Below are 19,260 nucleotides of genomic sequence, written 5' to 3' on the forward strand. Positions count from 1 at the left end.
AGTGAAGAATGAAAGTTGAGTATCATCTTATTTGGTTGGTTTTCTTTGTTTGGTTTTTTGAGACAGGCTTTCTCTGTGTGATAGAGCACTGGCTGTCCTGGAACTCTTTCTCTCTCTAGACCAGGCTAATGTGGGTGCCACCATGCCAGGCTAGTCAGTACCATCTTTGCAGGTGATGAGTCAAGACTTCCAGAGATTGACCTTACAGTTTACTTTTCTTTCACATTTAAGCATAGTAAAACTTGGGGGAAAGGTTACCACAAAATGATTATCACAACCATGCTTTAGGCATAGCTACATGGAGTCTCCCTAGCAAAATAGCAAAACACCTGGGACCCTGACAATAAGAATGAATTCTGTTGGCTGTTAAACATAGCTAGGGCTGGGATCTAGAGAGGAAGGGTTTGTAACAAGCATAAGGATAGATTCTATTGGTGGAGGATGCAAAATACTTGTGATCTCTTTCATAGGGATGACTTCTAGTCACAAAGCCCAGAATTGGGGCCTAAACAATGCTAAGGATATTAGGGGAATTCAGGTGGTGTCTGGCCCCTAATAGAATAGCAAAGGATTCCCGGGTTGTTTGATCACTTTGCTGGCACTGCAGATGACCCGGCACCATTCATTTCCTTCCTTCGCAGGAAATAAGCCTGCCTGAAAGACACTTAAGGAAATGTACAACATCCTTAGGCATCAGAGAAATGCAAATCAAAACAACTCTGAGATTCTATCTTACACCCGAAAGAATGGCCAAGATCAAAACCACTGATGACAACTTACGCTGGAGAGGTTGTGGGGAAAAGGGAACACTTCTGCACTGCTGGTGGGAATGCAAGCTGGTTAATTTTGAGTGAGGTAACCCAGACCCAGAAAGACAATTCTCACATGTACTCACTCATAGGTGGTTTTTAAACATAAAGCAAAGAAAACCAGCCTACAAACCACAATCCCAGAGAACTTAAGACAACAATGCAGACACTAAGAGAGACTTATATGGATCTAATCTACATGGGGAGTAGAAAAAGACTAGATCTCCTCAGTAAATCGGGAGCATGGGAACCTTGGGGGAGGGTTGAGGGGGAGGGGAGAGGCAGGGAGGGGAGCAGAGAAAAATCTAGAGCTCAATAATTAATAAATAAATTTATTGATAAAATAATTAATAAAAATAATTAATAAAAAATTAATTTAAAATAAAAAAAAGAAAAGAAGCCTGCATGATTGACAATCTTGGATTCTCCAAAGTTTAGTCTAAACTGTGCTTTCTACACATAGTGAGACAGTGTCTCAAAAAAAAGTGCCTTAAGATCTTATTCCTGTTCAGCAAAAGAGAAATAGCGTTTCTTCAACACACACACACACACACACACACACACAATACAGCACAAGCATACACCTCTAAGATCCAAGTTCATGCGTTAGGCAGCGCTGGACCACAAAGCAGCCACTGCCTCCATGTCAGGCAGAGTCACCAAGTGTTCTAGATTGGATGAGAACAGTAGTCTAGTGTGAGGGCTAGCTCAGAAGAACCCCATGAGTAGGGAGGCAGTGGAAAGTCAGTGACATTAGAGAAGACTGTACCCGTGTTTGAATCTGGAAAGAAAAAACAAGATGTTTCTAAATCACGTTGCATTGATTTTTTAGCTCCCCAAAAGGCTTCATAAGAAAACAAAATATGAATTTTACATGGTTGATATTTAACTTTCCAATAAGACATTTAGCTTGGCTTAAATATAATCTGCATTAATTTTTTTTTAAATAGCACTGCTTGGGGGGAAAAAGTCATATCAGAATTACATATAAATTCTCCATTGGCATTTAATTCATCTAGGGGTTCAAATGCATGATTATAAAATTTTAGACATTTTTAAATTTTTTAAATTGATTTCATGTGTGTGGGTGTTTGCCTACATGTATGTCTATATGCCATGGGTATACAGTGCCTATAGAGGTCCAAAAAGTGTGTTGGATCCCCTGGCACTGGAGTTACAAATGATCTGTGAATTGTCATGTGGGTGTTAGGAATTGAACTCAGGTCCCCTGCAAGGGCAACAAGTGCTCTTAACCACTGAGCCAGCCCTCCAGCCCTCTCAAGAGAGATCTTAAACTCATGGCATTTGTTTATTGCCAAGGACTCTACGTGACAGTCTTAGCTCAAAGCATCACATAAAACACTTGAGGAAGGCACGGCTCTTCTTCGGGATTATGAAAGCAATTAAGAGAAATATTGAGACCAGAAGTTGGAGGTCATTTTTGTAGCTGTGATATTAGACGAGCAATATTTGTATTCTGCTTCAGCAGACACTCACTCATCATCGTAACGTTTGAAGTTAGGATTGATTCTATCTCCAGTAAATAGAAAAATGGTTTCTAGATAGGGCAGCCAGGTGAATTTGGATTTCAGACTCATGACAAAATTTTTATACAAATAGTTACCAAACAATACACAGCACACACTTATACTAAAAGCACATGTGTGCATGCATGCATGCATGCATGTGTGTGAGGTTCAAATATCTATATTTGTTCAGATATCTATATTGTTCAAGTCTCTATATTTTCTCTAGAAATTGTGTTTCTGAGAGGAGTTTGAAAGGATTTTTAAGAAGGTCAAATGTTCTTAAAATTTCTCCATGTGAGATCTTTTATTAGGCTTTTTTTCCCACACTTGCATACCACGTAATGAGCTCCTTTGTGGTATTTTCATCCATACTTTGTCCTTTGCTCTGACTCCCTGACTTCTTTCCTTGCCCCGCCCTTGCTGATCCCCTCCCCCTTAACCATCCCCTCTTCTACTTTCATGCCTTTTAAATTCATTTGTTCTCTTTCTAGTTTTGTGACCTATCCCCACGTTCACACATAAAGAAATACATAAAAAAAATTAAAACCTAGGATCAACTGAGATCAAACATGTGGCATTTGTCTTTCTGAGCCAGAGTTACCTTGCTGAACATAGTCATTTCCAGTTACATCTATTTTCCTACAAATGTTGTGAATCCATTTTTCTTTACAGCTAAAATTTTATCCTCTGTACATAGCACATATCCATTCATCTGCTTATGACTCTCTAGCTAAATCCTATTGCACATGCGCATTTATTGTTTCCCAGTTCCCAATAGCTAAAGAATGAATCCACACACGATCTTAATGTGTTGTCTTTTCTATTAATGTTTCCTTTTAAAGTAAGTATTGACTTCTTCCTGAAATGAAAAAAAAAAAAAGAAAACCTGGTAAAAGTCATACCTTCATGGGGCTGCAGAGATGTTTCAGTGATGAAGGGCGCTTCTGCTCTTGCGCAGGACCAGGGCTTGGTGCACAGCCCTCACAAGTTTAACTCCAATTCCAGGGAACCTGTTGTCCTCTTTTGGCCTCCGTGGGGACTGCAGGCATGTGGTGCATGCTGGGAAAACATGCCAACACCTAAGATTTAAAAATATACATTTGTAATATATAATACCATATGTAACCTGTGCTGGCTAGTTTTATGCCAACTTAACACAGGCTAAAATCATCAGAGAGAAAGGAACCTCAATTAAGAAAAATACCTCCATCAGATTGTGCTGTATGCAAGCCTGTAGAGCATTTTCTTAGTGATTGATGGGAGAGGGCCCAGCCCATGGTGGGTGGTGCTGTCCCTGGATTGGTGGTCTGGATTCTATAAGAAAGCAGGCAGAGCAAGCCATGAGGAGCAAACCAGTGCACCACGCCCATCTGCGCTCTAGCACAGGGCAAGCGGCTGGAGATTGAAACACACAAACACACAGACAGAGACACAGGTCATCCTTGATGCCAGAATGCCTCAAAAATGCCCCCTTTATTGTGTTCAGGGGCAGCTTATACAGGGATAGCCACACCCCAACGAAACGCACCAGAAACCATTCCCCTGCTATCAGAAACTCCTGAGGGTCTTGTCCTCAGAGCCTCAGATCAGGGGAAAACAAGTTGTTTACAAGAAATTCAGGATCTGGGAGTTCACTGCTTCCAACAAAATTAACTATTTCCTCCCCAAGTTACTTTTGATCATAGTGTTTAGTCACAGTAATAATAAACCTAATGAAGACACAGTCCTGAAAAGACAGACAATTCTATGTGTTCTAGCATGGGATTAGCTCCTGTGCTGTAGGGTTATCACTGGGTAGGAACTGTGTTTGTTGGGCAGTATACTGTAGTAAGGAGTCTCTCTGTGCTCTATTGTTTGCACATCTTGAACTTTCTGTCACTTGCATATGTTACCAATTCAAAGACAAAAGAGCATTCAAACAAGTAGAGAAGCAAAACAAAACAAGTTCCTTCCAAGCAAGAGAGAACCAAACTTCCTAAAAGGTGCCTAGCCCTTGGTTGATGTTACTTTATTGATTTGAGTGATTGTACCTGACTTTTTTAAAAAAGGTCAGAGAACCTAGGGATGAACTATTTTACACCTGTGCATTGATTTCGCCCTGCTGAAATGCAGCCAATATTTTTAAAGTGGAAAAAGATTGTCTTTCTATGAAGTTCTAGATTTTATCTGTAAGAGAGTGTGCATTTTTATAAGCTCTTATACACTTTATATAGTTTAACACTTTTCACTTTTGATACATTCCTCCTCAAATACAGAGAGAGAGAGAGAGAGAGAGAGAGAGAGAGAGAGAGAGAGAGAGAGAAAGAGAGAGAGAGAGCTTCCAACCAAAGACAAGAGAAAGTCCCTTTGTGACTAACAGGTAACTCGGTGTCTGTATTGATCTACATCTCCCCATCCACATTTTCAACACAGGCTTCCATTACGAAATCAATTTTCAGGCTACCAGGAAAGGAATAATTCAAAAGACCAAGTTCTAAATCAAATTTAATGTTCAATCCAAGCAAAGCCAATACAACATGTATATGCATTGCTAACAACTCTGTTGGCTAATTAAAAATCCACTGTGCTGTTCAATAAACTCAGAAACACAATGGCGTTGACTCAGCCTGTCGTCTCACGTGTCACACAAAGCTCCGTTTGCTAATGGACGCCTTTGCCAGGGGCACCCGATACTTCCTACTTTTCGAACAGATCACGGCTTTTAACTCAAGGTCTTTCCCACTTTACCAAAATGCTGTTTATCGCTTCTTTCTTCTCTGAAATGGCTAATCTATAAGAAATCCCATAAATGCAAGCATGTGTATGTATGTGCATGTGTGTGTATGCGTGTATGGTCTATAAAGGTACAGATATAGTTTATATGTATACACACATACCTCATGTAGATTTTTGTGTAATCTATAATCTCATATTGATTCAATTTCTCTGGATGAAAACTGACTTACCTGATAATTATTTTTGTGTTTGTTTGCATGCTTCCCTGTTTGCTTGTTTGTTTAAGACAGAGCCACGTGTAACCCAGGCTGACCTCAGACACACTGTGTAGCCAAGGATGACCCTGAACTTCTTCTAATCATCCTATGTGTACCTCCCAAGTGCTAGGATCTCCATCATATGCCACCTTGACCAGCTGATGTAGTACTGGGGATTGAGCCCAGAGTTTTGTGTGTAATAGCCAAGCACCCCACTCATTCATTGGACAGCATCTCTGATCCTCAGCAGCAATTCTTTTAACTTCTAAATACTTATTATTTTCTCTGTCAACATTCTGTTTTCCTGATGTGATAAGCTGTGGCAGCTCTCTAATTGTGTTCTTCTGGAAGCGAGATGAGAGAGCAAATCCTCCCCTGTAGACCCCCTCTCCATACAGAATAAGCTATGGCCGAAATAAAAAGAAATCTCCGAGACTGTAGAAAGGGACAGGGAAAAGGGCAGCGGCCAATATTGGATAATTCCAGGGAGTTAAGCTGCAGAAGAGGCACATGAGGTCATCACCACTGAGGAATTCGTTTTATTATTTGTGTACTGAGTTACCACACATGTAAGCATCTCTTATTCTTTACCCAGGAGTCAGCTGCCTAAGAGATAGAGAGAGGGAGAGAGCTGAAGAGTTAGATTTCCATAACGGTACACCAAAGAGAAGCCAAAGAAACATTTCTCCGGAGATATTGATGGCTGGAGCTTGGTGCCAGAATACACTTTACAACCCATCTCTAACACAGAGAATGCCTTAATGAAGGAGTACCATTGTGAAAAATATCAGCGAGTTCCTGAAAAAAGAAGAAAATGAGCTAAATGAAAGGAGTCCTGACTTCATACCAAATTCCTAGCACAATTTCAATTTAGCCTTTTAAATCGTTCAGGGACCCACCTCCCCTCCATACAGACATGCATACACAAACCTAGCTCACTTAGAAGTAGCTGTGATCTAACATTTGTTCCTGGCCAAGAGGAGAGAAACACAAAGCAAACAGGATCTCCCAGCTAACTTGAAAAGCCCTTAATGTGACAGATGTTTGAGTTTCACTTGCCCATGACGCAAATGTGTTCACATTAGTCACGGCCATCCTCAGTCCTCCCTGAATCTTGCCTCTAGAGGTCAAGGCATCTTCTCGAATTCAATGTCTGCCCAAGTATCTACGTAATCCATGAAGGCTTATTGTTTGGCCATCAGAATTTTACACCTCTTCAGAGTACACAGGCAAATGTACTGGGGCTCTCTCTGCCTAGAAGCCATTCTACAGAGTGGAAACTACATATGCTCCCTGCGCCGGGCTGTCACTCTTTGTCCCCTAGACATGGAATTATCGCCACTGGGTCTCTCCTGGAAAGAGTTCTGTTGCAAAAATTTCCAGTGCTTACGTAAATTTCATTCTTTTTCCCCTGCTAGGGACACTGGATGCTTCTCTTGCAGTTACTCAAGTTAAGACTAGTTGTAATCATGGGTCATGGGCATAAATCACATGGACCACTTTTGAGCTGAGGTATTTAATTTCAGGTTTGAGACTTTTCTGGTGCTTTCTCCCTGAAATCTCATCATCATCAGCCTGTCAGTGACGAGGATAGTGCAACAAGACAGTGGTACCTGGGTCTAGACCCACAATGGGCATAAGGAATAATCCCTTGCTAGAGGGGAGCACTGGGATTTGGAGTCTGTTATCACTGCATAACCTTTCCCACTCTATGATAAGCCCCATATATGCGGTGCACATGAATGCAGTGCCTGTGGAGGCCATTAGATCCCCTGCATCTGGACTTATTGGCCGGTGTGAGCTGCCAGACATGTGTCCTGGGAACTGAACTTGGGTCCTCTGCAGAACTGTTCACACTCTTACCAGATGGAGCCACATGGCTATGTAGCTATGTAGTTTTAGCACACAACTTGTGATACACAAAGTTCAAAACCAAGAAATTCTAAATTTGATTGGCATTCTTAGTAAGACTTATATTTCTTGTGTATTGTATGCATGTTGTACGTTTGTCGATCATGTGTTTCATTTTTTTAAACCTATTTTTATTGTGTATCAATTTTTCAACTGGGTCATTTTTTTCTTCAGTGATAGGTAGAAGTTCTTCATATACATTGGATGCCAGGCCTTTACCCATAATTTGTGACAATTATCTTAATAAGTTTTAAGTTTGTCTTTTATACTTTGCTTAAGGGTGGGAAATGTTTTAATTTTCCTCAGTTCCTTCTGCTTATGCAGCAAGTGTTCTTATTCACTGAGCAATCTCTCTAGTCCCGAGATGAATTCATTGTTTATTTTATGTGTGATGTGGGAATGCAAAAGTATCTCAAATGTTGGGAGCCATAGGAGGCCACTGTAGGAAACTAGGGGTAGAAAATACCTTTGCCTTCCATGCAAGTGTTAAAAATAAAAGAGAGCAATGCAGCTCAGACACAGTAGGGAAATTCCTGCACGTCTCAATTCTACCTCCAATTAGAGGAAGCAAAAGAAAAAAAGTGTCCCTTAAGAATCTGAACCACAAACTGGTATTCAGGCAGGCAGGTTTGCAGACTGAATTTCTATTAGCATTGTGGTTTAAAAATTGAAATCATGACAATGTAATTTGAAGAGACGGCTGGTTAACAGTGCCCTGAGTGACTAGCCGACACAAACACAGTAGGGAAGTCTCTTGAAAGTTCTCCATTTAGTCTTCTCTAAGCCAACAGCAACTATGTGTGGAATCTCAATCCGAAAGATGTTACTTTACTGGTTCTTTTTCAAAAGGTGTGTCCGGGACCAGCTTTGGGGGGCAGTGGGGGGTTGCTAAACTTCAAAGACCTAAGAAATAACTGCTACAATACAGCACAAAAGAAGCTCCTGCATACTCCTTGGTTTTCTTTGACGGTGTCTCAATATTATTTCAAGCAAAGTCAAGACTGTTTTGAGTATGTTGTTTAAAACGGCAAGCAAGGGGTTCAATAGAGGAGAACATAAGAGGCTCTCCCAGAGGAGCCAAGTGTAGTTCCGGCACCTACATCAGGTGGTTCACAGCTGCCTGTAACTGCAGCTCCAAGGGACATGGTGTTCTCTTCTGATATCTTTGGGGTACCTGCACACACATGGTATATACACAGAGACAGATACACACACAGGCATATAAACTAGAAATAAATCAAGCAAGTCATACATATTCTGGCAAACTTCATTCATACCTGGCTAACCTGCAGGTCTCTAGATACCAGTGATTTGTGGAGAGCATCTTTCTTGAGGCAGGAACAAAACCCAAGGAGAACGAGATATCTATTTCCAGATGCGGCCTAGCCTCAGTCTGACCCAGGGAAGCACTAGAATGAGAATATCATCCCAGAGCTACCTACTCAGAAGCAAGAGACTGATTCACATGGTACAGTATTGGCCACTATGGGGAAGGAGAGAGGCATTAATCCTCCAGACTCTGAGTGTCCTGTTATGGATGGCCTTTCTCTAGGAGAGAGCCGTTAGCCAACACTAACAGCAGGTGAGTGATGTTGCTCCAGCCAAAGGCTCCAGGTAGGACAGTAGCCGTTCCATTGTGATCATTATTAGTTTGGGTCTAACTAGAAAAGGAATGATCTTGCATAGAAAGAACAGTGGTTTGGGAGTAGGAATCGTGATTTGCCTCCTGGGTAACAACTAACCGTGGATGCTTCTTGAATGCAAGGTTTCTCAGATTGAATGGGAATCATGATTGCCAAGGAACACTGCAGTCAGAGGACCATGGCTTTATGTCTCTTCTTTATTCTCTGATCCCCAGTACCCTAGGCATGTCTGCACCACCAGTTTTGAAGAACTAATTTCTATGAAAAGGAAATCTTCTTCTCTGAAAGAATTTCAGGGAGAGACTAGGTTCCAGCTTTGCAAGCAAGAGACTGATTTTCTAAAACATTTCTCAGATGTTTACAAACCAGCTGAAAAGTTTAGAACAGATATCGATGTTCTTTTGTTACATTTTAAGTTATTTATTTTATGCGTGGGCATGTGTGTGCCACAGCATGCATGTGGAGGTTAAAAGACAATCTGCAGGGGTTGTTTTTCTCTTTGGACCACATGGGGGCCAAGGATCGAACTCGGGTCATCAGTCTTGGCAGCAGGCATTCTTATCCACTGAGCCATCTCATCGATCCCAAGCAATTGAATTTAATTATGAGCCTAGGCATATCATTAAAAGCCTGGGCCCTGGTTCTCACACACTAAGTCTATTTATCAATAAACAGTTATTGGAGGGCACAAGCATGGGAGAATTTGACTATATGATCTTTCAAATGTCTCCCTGCATCAATAAAGGTCACAAGAATCAGTTGCAAGCCTACTGAATTCCAGCCCACCTTGGGATAAAATTTGACCCTATCTTATGGATCCTTTCCTCTGCATCATCATCATAATCATTGCTGTCATTTAGATTTTGCCTCTTTTTTGGAAGGCAGTGCTGCAGAGTTAAAAAAGTTCAACAGAGTGTAGCAGGTCATTCCTGTATCGCCAGCATGCGAAAGGCTAAGGCAAGAAGTTAGCTACAAGTTCAAGGCAGCCTGAGCTACACTTTGAGACCAGTTTTTAATAAAAAAAGAAGTTCAGATAACAAAGTCATCCCTAAACTTGAAAGCCAGGAGGCCATCACTCATATTCCATATGTAAGATGGAGACGACAAGGAGCAAAATATGTAGCTACTATGTGATTGAATGCTAAGACATGTTGTAAAGACAGATTGTAAAAATCATTTTTCATGGATTTCTAATCAAACAGTGATTACAAACAGCTTACATAAGATGGCATATTGTCAAGGGTGGGAACAGAGGGGGGTTAGGGGGAGGGACTGGGAGAAGAGGAGGGAGGAGAAAATGTGGCCGGGGTGTAAAATAAATAAATAAATTTATTTTTAAAAATTTCAAAAAGTAAAAAAGCTGGCATATTATCTATATAGTGAACAAAACTCATTCAAACCTCCACAAGTCTGTCCTACACAGCATGTAGAAATTTAATATTTAATGATTACACTTCTGTGAAGCCAACCACCTTCAGATGATACAATTCCAAGAAAGAAAAGAAATGAAAAATATATGTGGTTCCTCACTTTCGCCTTTTCGGTGTAAGGAAGGGAAATAAATTTTCATAGGTTTTGTTTTCTGTCACTGGAAGTGAATACTAAAAATAGCAATAATGTTGCAACATCAAAGAACTAACACACATCAGAGTTTTAACTGCACAACTCAAGACGTGGTTGTTCTTAAAATCTGGAAAGTTGCTGGTTCTGGATTAGTTTTTATTTTCTTGAGACAGGACTATTACCATCTGGGAGTCTTGGGTTCATTTTCTCCAGAAATTAAAGAATTAAAAGGCAGGAAATAAGTCACAGTACTCAAGCAAACAAGTTTTGTTAAAAGTCTAGGAACAGACAGAGAGCACAGTACAGCACACACAGACAAACCACTCACAAGTAGAGAAGGGATTCCGATACCAAAATCTGTCTTCCACTGGAAGGCTGTTTTGGGGGTTTTGTGTTTATGTTTTGGGTAGTCTAGTGGCTTTCCCTTCCCCTCATTTTGAATTTTTCAGCTTAGACAAAGAAAAGTGGGTTGATTGGCTCACAGCCCATGTCCAGGGCCTACTAGAAGGGGGTCCACAGGGGCAAGATGAAAAAGCCTACCAAGTCTTTGTTCTGGGTGAAGAAGCAGAAGAATGCAATCTTTTTTATTGATTTTATTGAGCTATACACTTTTCTCTGTTCCCCCCCTTTCTTCCCTTCAACCCTCTTCCATGGTCTCCATGCTCCAAATTTACCCAGGAGATCTTGTATTTTTCTACTTCCCATGTAGATTAGATCCGTGTATGTCTCTCTTAGGGTCCTCATTTCTGTCTAGGTTCTCTGGGACTGTGAATTTTAGGCTGGTTTTCTTTGCTTTATGTTTAAAAACCACTTATGAGTGAGTACATGTGATAATTGTCTTACTGGGTCTGGGCTACCTCACTCAATATTATGTTTTCTAGCTCCATTCATTTGCCTGCAAATTTCAAGATGTCATTATTTTTTTTCTGTTGTATAGTACTCTGTTGTCTGTTTGGATATCACTATGGCGATTTCACAGAAAATTAGGAAACAACCTTCATCAAGATCCAGTAATATCCCTTTTGGGTATATATCTAAAGGATGCTCAATTGTACCATTAGGTCATGTGCTCAACTATGTTCATAGCAGTATTGTTTGTCATAGCCAGAACCTGGAAACACCCTAAATGCCCCTCAACCGATGAATGGATAAAGAAAATGTGGCACATTTACACAATGGAGTACTACACAGCAGAAAAAATAATGCAATCTTGTTGTTTGTTTATGACCTCTTTCCCCATCTGTCTGTCAGGATACTATGAAACTTCTGTTACCTCCGAGTCTCATTATGCAGCCCTACCTAACCTGGAACTTTCTTTGTGGACCCGGGCTGGCCTTGAACTCATAGAGGTCCACCTGTGTCTGCCTCCCGAGTGCTGGAATTGAAGGCATGAGCCACCATTTTGCCTCTGGAGTCCTACCAACACTGAAATTTGAAGATGCATATGGAAAGGTCCATGGATACAAGCTCTGCAGTCATTAGATGTGTGAAAGACCAAGATGCCACTTGCCACCCACACTGAATGAAGAAGCAGATGAACAAAGGCTTACTATTTTCTTTCAAAATAAATAAAAAGAGAAATCTACCTGCAGGAAATCCCTTCATGAGGTTCTGTCTGAATGCAAAATCATCTTTAACAAGTCACGAGGAGAAGGATTTTCTTCCAGTAAGAAACACACTGTGACTTCTTGTAGAAGATGGAAACAATACCCTCTTGGGACCTGAGTCTTAGGCTAAAAGCCTGACTCTGGGTGTCTCAACAGAGCAGATTCAGCCTTGCTGTCAGTACCCCCAAGACACAGGTCAACTTACTGTTCATCCCCATACGATGCCAGTCACCATCAAAATTACATGGTGGGATAAACTAGTTGTAGAAGGGGCCGTCAATCTAAAGCAGTCTTTTGCTCTTTTGAATTTTTAGTGACTGCATTTCTCTGAAAGGGTCTTACAAAGATTTTACTTACTCAGAGAGGACAGGTTTTAAGACATGTTCAGGTTTCTGTGTCTTTTAGAAAGGAATGATTTGTCTCTTGTGTGAGAAAAAAAATCAAAAGTACCTTGAGCCTGCTTAGGTTGAAATCTAGATAAACAGAAAGCACCGGAGCCCTGCTTGAGTTAGCTAGCTCAGCTATCAGCTTGCAAAACACCGACCTCCACTAGAAGCTTACAGGAGAAAATTACGAGCAGCTAAGCTTGGCAACCTGCACACAGAACAAGGTTATTTGCCTGGCAAGCTTTAAAATGAAAAGGACGTGGGTGCTGGAGATGTGATGGAGCAGTTAAAAGCACTGATTGCTCTTCCAGAGGACCAGGGTTCAATTCCCAGCACTCACAAAGTGGCTCACAACCACCTGCAACTTCAATTCCAGGAAATCCAAAGCCCTCTTCCGGCTTCTTTAGGCACCAGGTATGTGAGACATACATACAGGCAAAACATCCATATACATAACATAAAATTAAATTTAAAATAAAATGGATGTAAAACATAGAGATGAACCTGTAGGCGTGTTTTGCTTTGCTTTGTTTTGTTTTGTAGAGAAAGAAGACGAACCTAAGCGGTAAAGACCTGGAAGGGGACGGGAGGGAGGCACTTGGTTAAGACTGCAAAGACTATTATGTTCACTGAAGCAGCGTGCCTGCCATTCCAAACTGACTTCAGCTTTGCAAGGTTGTAAAATTAAGTGCCTCTGAGTCTCCAGTGCTGCTATTATGAAGTGAGGGTCTTGGTTCCTCACACCTAGGATGATAAAAGACCTCCTTATTCAGTCTGCATGTGCTTTGGAAATGTTGTCGGATATTGTAGTGGGTTGTGGCATCACCCACTTTTCGTGCCAGGAACTAACTTTACCAGACGCCCCTTTCCACTACAGTTCTGAGTTCAAGTCAGCACAAATGAGATTGCACAAAGGCCGGGAGCAGGAGGGGAGTGGCTTACTGTGCTCCAAAGGCACAGAGGCTAGAGATGGTGAAACACAGAGGCAGAGGTGGCCTCGGCTTGTGCCTGCTCCTCATTGTCCTCACCTCCACATCCTGCACTCTAGTTCCGTCCACCAACAGTAACTCCAAGCTCACCACCAGATGAGCCACAGAGAGCCACAACTTCCCAGGGCAACGTCACCAGCCCCACTTCCCCATCCCCCACCCATGCTCTGACTCCAGTCACCAGACCTGCTCCAGAGTTCCTAGGAAGCTCTGACTCATCAGCCATAGCAGCCAGGTCTGGTGGGTGACCTGCTCCTGACCCCTCAGCTCACACCTCCTGTTGATTTCCCAGCTCCTCTTCCATCGATAAAACCCAATTCTTATAAAAATTCCTCCTTCCATAATATGCAGAGTGGCTCTGGTTTTATGACTCATACAATTAAGGCCTTCCAATTTCTACTTTCTGGGCCAGGCATAATGAAGCATGAAGCAGACATTCCTGCGGACACACAGCGGTGCAGAGATGTTTGAAAAAAGTAGGGAGCCATATGGCCTCTTATGAATGTCCCTGAAACTGGTCCCGTACCTCCGCATCCTGCTTCCTGCTTCCTGAGCTTTGTTCACAGTTCGTTCTTCACACTTGAACTCTTGCTGCTCCCGGTAACCACCAAGATGCTCTACAGGTGTATTTAAAGAGAACATGAAATGGGTTTTCTCAATTTACCTATGAAGAAACTAAGAAATCTTAAAGCCACGGGGCTCCTAAGTGCCAAACTTAAGAGCCCAGCTCAAGCCTTCCCGAGATGTTTGGCTGTTTCACTTGTAACTAATGGGTGATATGTTTATAGCAATTTCTCCCCTAAGACAGCTTCTCCCTCGCTGCTTTAATTTATGCCCTACTATTAGGTGTCTCCATTAAAAAAGAAACATTGCAGACATTTGCAGAAGGGCAAGGGAACAGAATTAAGCTGCAGGCGATTTTATGGGGCCAGCAAAGACTTAAGTAATCATTTAACACACTAGACTCCTTTTCAAAATAAAAAGTCTAGGGCTTTACCCAAAGAAGCAAGCTTGGCTACCTGAGTTCATTCCTAAGTTCCCACTAAAAGAGGAAGGAGACAACAAGCTCCTCCTCCCTCATTCTGTGACATCTGCCGGTATGTACACACACACACACACACACACACACACAATAATAATAATAATATAATTAATAAAAGGAAGACTTACAGAACTGATAACAAATTAATACCCTGAGTGAAAATAATGAAAGTAGCACACTTTCTTCCATCATCTGCTATGGTCTCAATGTCTGTGTCTCCTCCCTGCCCCCAGCAAAAATCCATAGGTAGAAACCCAATCCCTACTGTGCTGTGTCAAGAGGTGAGACGTTCAGGAAATGAGATCAGTGTCCTTAGAAATGAGTTCCAGTGTAGGGATAACTTTTCCTGAAAATGCCTCTTGCCTTTAGAAACTGAACTTTTGCCAGACCTTGCAGCCAAGTTAATAATGTACCTTGAGACCGTTTAAAACTATGTAGTCGAACCAGATGGTGGTGGCCCCCGCCTTTAATTCCAGCCCTCGGGAGACAGACGCAGGTGGATCTCTGTGAGTTCGAAGCCAGCCTAGTCTACAGAGCGAGTGCCAGGACAGGCTCCAAAGCTACACAGAGAAATTCAGCCTTGAAAAACAAACAAACAAAAAATAGCTATGCAGTCAGTCTGCTGTCCTACTGTGTGCTTAGCCTGTTTAGCCTGCCTTAAATGAAACAATGTAACCAACAATACTACCCTTCAAATTACTTGTGTAATCAGTTGTTATAGCCCAATCTGAATAAAAATTTTAATCTTAAATTATGTATTCTTTCATGCTCTTGACCCAGAATCATGTGTGTCTGTCTGTCTGTCTGCCTGTCTCTCTCTCTCTCTCTCTCTCTCTCTCTCTCTCTCTCTCTCTGTGTGTGTGTGTGTGTGTGTGTGTGTGTGTGTGTGTGTGTGTGTGTGTTGTGGTAATCATATGTTGAAAGCAGCCAAGAACTAGAAAGTAACCTTAAATAAAACAACTGTCTTCCACAGAAGTTGGAAGAAACACGTGGCTAGAGGTTGATAGCATCTCTTTTGTGTGTTTGAATGCTATTCTGGGTCAACTGAGGTCACTTGCAAAATTTCATTAGAGATTTCTGTAAAAAGCTATGGAGCATTCTTTCCGTGTACTATTTCCCGGGCTAAGGTCTTGGATGGGGACGGGCACACACAGGACAGTGCTCTGTAGCATACAATCACAAGCTACGGGCAGAAGAGATAGCAAGAAAGAGAAGTAAAGAACTCAACTTCGGGCTCACTTTTGCTCCAAACTACTCCAGGAGGAAGTCTCCCTTTTTACTCTTCACTGGTGTCAATGCAGCTCAGGAACTGGTTTGGCCTCTGCCATGTCAAGACACAGCAGAAGCCGATACAAGACCCCTTATAACACCAAATCTACTGGCAACTTGACCATGGACTTCCTGGCCTCTAGAACCATGAGAAAGAGATTTCTATTATTTCTAATTTAGCCAGCTGAAGATAATTTGACAGCCACTCGGGTAGACTAATATAGTCACCCTACAGAATCTCTGCGAATCTCTCACTCTGAAAGCTTTCCACTTGCTATTCATGTCAGGCTTCTGAGTGTCAAGGGTAGGATCTCAGCATAAGCGGATTCAGTCACTTTTTCCTGGGGACTCCACGAAGCAAAGCCCTCTCTGTGTCCTCGTCATAATTCTTTCTAGGAAAAACTTTAAAGTTTGACAGTTTTCAAAAAGTTAGCAGCAGAACAAACATTTCTGTCAGAATAATATCTTCGTGACAGAATAAACAAAGCAACTCAAAATTATAGACCGCATTTGGAGGCAGTAAGCTGTAGAAAAATGAATCCTGAAATAACATCTAATTAAACTGCTGTAGGACACAGCTAACTACTCCCCTAGCTAGTTTTCTGACCTTGAGTAAAATACTTATCTTCATTGAGGACTGTCATATACCAACCTTACCTTTAATACTTATTATAATAGGATAATAGAGGCACTTTTGAAATATTCTAAAATACAATATACACATTCTAGTTACATATTGGCTCATTGTTAACACTGGAGCTTGGCAAGACATGGTATTATCATTTATATAACTTTAGAATTAAACTTGAATGTACTCATGTTCTTTGGAGGAGTTAGACCATTCCATGCCAGTGCCAGTACAAACTATCATTTTGTTATTCGTTAGTGTTGGTGTTGAGAATATCACCAAAGGTGAATTTATTTCAAAACTCATATTACTATGCTTACCCACAAGAGATGCATTACTTCCTTTCTTTTAATCCACAGTCAAGACTTCCAAGCAAATAAACATTAAGTCACTTCTATTCCTTCTTGTTTCCTGCTTCTGAGATTCAAAGTGAGCTTGCACTCCCCATAAAAGCAAAAATAAACACAATTGTAATCCTCCATGTGTTTCAGGCAGCTAGCATGTCCAGAATTGTTGCCAAGATCTTTATGTTTACAAACACTGTTTTTGTCCCTTTGCTGGAAGCCACAAGCATTGATTCCTAATGATTTTGGAGTTAGCAGGAAGGGATAGGTCAATGTAATCCTCTCACTTGAACATCCCTGAAAGGGAGGCTCAACAAAGTAATGAGACTTGCCCAAAAGCAACTGGCTAGTGAGCAGCAGAGCTCAACACCCCTGGTCCTGCATGTCGTGGTGGCAAAACCCAACCATGATATAGTAATAATAAGTAAAAGAGTATGTGAGGATGGTCTGGTGATTGGAACGGAACATGAAACCATTTTCTACAGTGAAAGAAATGTCCTACATCTTCACACAGGCATGAATTATGCAATTGCAAACACTGGCCAAAGTTTAGTGAGCTGCATTGTTGATATGTGTATTTTCATTTATGCAAGTTATACTTCAGTAAGCACTTTTTAAAGTAAAATATTCCTTGAGACCTAAACAGAGAATCTATAAGGAAGAGAATCTGGCTTATTTGTGCAAAGCCTCAGAAATCGAAATGGAGCAGCCTTTGTGGACCAATAACAAAAGATGAAGAGGACCGCTACCTCTCTGCAGCCTGGGAAGGGACAGCAGTGACACAGAAGCTCCTAGTCCATCTGTTCATTCATTATCATGTGACACCTTCTTCCTCTAAAAAAAGGAGTATAGCCTAGGAGGAAGGGGGAAATGCCAGTGCCAAGGGAATTAAGATTGTATTTCTACTATCCGATATAATCAGAAGCTCATAATAAAAACCACAGCTGTTAGTAGTGAAGAAAGTGGCATTTTACATACTTCAGACTAGTCCTTCCTACCCAACTGCACAACCATAGACAGGCCACGGCCTAATCTGGAAAATGTCACCAGTACTGCTTAGTTGGCAGCACTGTTGCAAGGACATTAATTACAGCAAGCAAGTAACTGATGCCCAGCCATTTATTGTGTCTAACATTATTCATGAAAAAAAAATCCCCAGGCACTACTTAAAATCATCAGAAACTCTCAACTTACATAGACAAGAGGCTGACAGTGTTGCTAAAACAGATCCTTTCTGCATCAAGATAAAAGAAGACACATTAGAATTCCTCTATCCAATGTATATTTGTTGCCCACCAACCACACAAACATGTAAACAAAACTCCAAATATATGGGGAAAACTTTGAGGGAAAAGTAAGATGGAAATGAACACAGTGGCTTGCTAAAGGCCAACTCCTCCCAACACCCACACGGATAGCTTTTTCACTTAGGAGGCAGGAAGGGCTTTATTATTCATGGCACTGATTCTTTCCTCTAGCGGCATAGTAAAACCATGTGGCTAGATTTTACAAATTCTATTGCCTGGGGTCCAGTCCAGTAGGTTCTGATTCAATTAGTCAGTGGTGTCGCTGGCATTAGAATGGTTTTAAGAAGGCTCCCTTGGTGAACTGACTGTAAGGTCAGGGCTGAGATAATTCAGTTTGCATCCACACATCCAAAAGCTAAGAATTCCTTCCTATCCCAGAGTAGATAGAATTCACACAAGCAGCTTCAGATGGGAAGAAGTCTATATTCCTTGATATTATCTAGAGCCCAGAACCAATTCTCTGTTGTAACCCTAACAGAAAATATAATCTCCATTGTCATGTGTGTTTCACAGATAAAAAGCCCTTTCCATGCTAGGGAGATGATTTAGTAGTTAAAGCACTGCTAAACAAGTATAAGGTCTTGAGTTCAAAGTCCCAGGGCCAAGGTTAAGTTGAGCATGGTAGCATGCATCTGTAATCCCAGTGTTCCTATGATGTGATGGGAGGTGAATACAAGATAAGCCCTAGAAACTCATGCCAGCTAGACTGGAGTACACAGTGATAAACATATTGGAGACCATGTTTCAAATAAGATAGAAAGCAAGGGCTAATATTTGAAGTTTTCCTTTGATGTCCATATACATACCATGGCTCATATGTGCCCACACTCCAAATATAAACATTCATACATACATGCACACAAAAACAGGAGAGAGAAGGAGAACCTTATTTAGCTTTTCTGATACTATGATAAATCTCTGTGACCCAAAGAAATTAGGAAAGGAAAGCATTTATTTTATCTAATACAGTCCATCGTTGAGAGACTCCAAGACAGGAACTTGAAAAGAAACCATGGAAGAAGGCTGCTTACTGGCTTGCTCTCAAGCTCATGTCCAGCTAGCTACCTCCCTTATATGGCCCAGACTGACCTTCCTACCAACAGTACTGCCCACAGTTGGCTGGGCCCTCCTATACTAATTGCCAATTTTTTAAACAATGCACCACCATCCACTCCATTGGAGACAATTCTTCAATTGAGGTTCCCTCTTTCCAGGTGTGCCAAGTTGATGGTAACCAAGATTTGCAGTGGGATGATCTTTC

This window comes from Microtus ochrogaster, chromosome X (genome assembly GCF_000317375.1).
Source record: "Microtus ochrogaster isolate Prairie Vole_2 chromosome X, MicOch1.0, whole genome shotgun sequence".
NCBI lineage: Eukaryota > Metazoa > Chordata > Mammalia > Rodentia > Cricetidae > Microtus > Microtus ochrogaster.